The 686-nt window shown below is 40.8% G+C and overlaps 1 protein-coding gene across 2 annotated transcripts in view; it reads left to right on the forward strand.

Annotated features, from left to right (window-relative positions):
• The window catches only part of ZMYM4 (zinc finger, MYM-type 4), a 203,172-nt gene that overhangs the window by 46,712 nt on the left and 155,774 nt on the right, over positions 1–686 (forward strand). The window lies entirely within an intron of this gene.

Raw genomic sequence — 686 nt, forward strand, 5'->3', positions numbered from 1 at the left:
AAGTGTCTATTTTACAACAGTAGGCAAGGGAAACTAATATTCATAAGGCAGTCAAGGATTTTAGTATTATTTACCCTCTTCGAGCTATACCTAGATCCCTGTATCCTAGAACCCTGTTGTTCCAAGATTGAGTATACATCACTATTTGCCTCTATCCCACTAGGCCATGCAAACCTGTCTCAGTGTTCCCTTATCTATCTTGTCTTCTGCCTCCTTCCCCCTTCTTGTGTTGCCCTCCCCAACACGCAGAGTAAACTCCCAACCCCAACCCCATTGTGGTTACCTTATATTCCATTAGTTCTTCCCTCCATTGAAGACAGTCTATTTTATCCAGTAATCTACCTTACCTTCTCACCACCTGGATCTCTGTTCCTCTGTGTTTACCTTTTTTCACATTGTAATTATTTTGAACATAGACTGACCTCCCAGATCCTCTATTCTTACAATTTTATTCTGTTCTTGACGTTTACATTTTTAGACTGAGTTTAGGTTGATGCTGCCATGTACGTCATTCTGTAGTTGTTGTGTGTTCTTGTTGGTTGTCAGTCCACAGAACTTCCTTTAGGATGTTTTTCTTAGCAGCGTTGGCGATGGCAAAATCCCTTAGCTTCTGTTTATTCTGGAATGTTTTGATTACACCATCATATTTGATTGACAGCTTTGCTGGGTAGAGGATTCTTGGGTGG

This window comes from Chrysochloris asiatica, unplaced genomic scaffold, assembly GCF_000296735.1.
Source record: "Chrysochloris asiatica unplaced genomic scaffold, ChrAsi1.0 scaffold00106, whole genome shotgun sequence".
Classification (NCBI taxonomy): Eukaryota; Metazoa; Chordata; class Mammalia; order Afrosoricida; family Chrysochloridae; genus Chrysochloris; species Chrysochloris asiatica.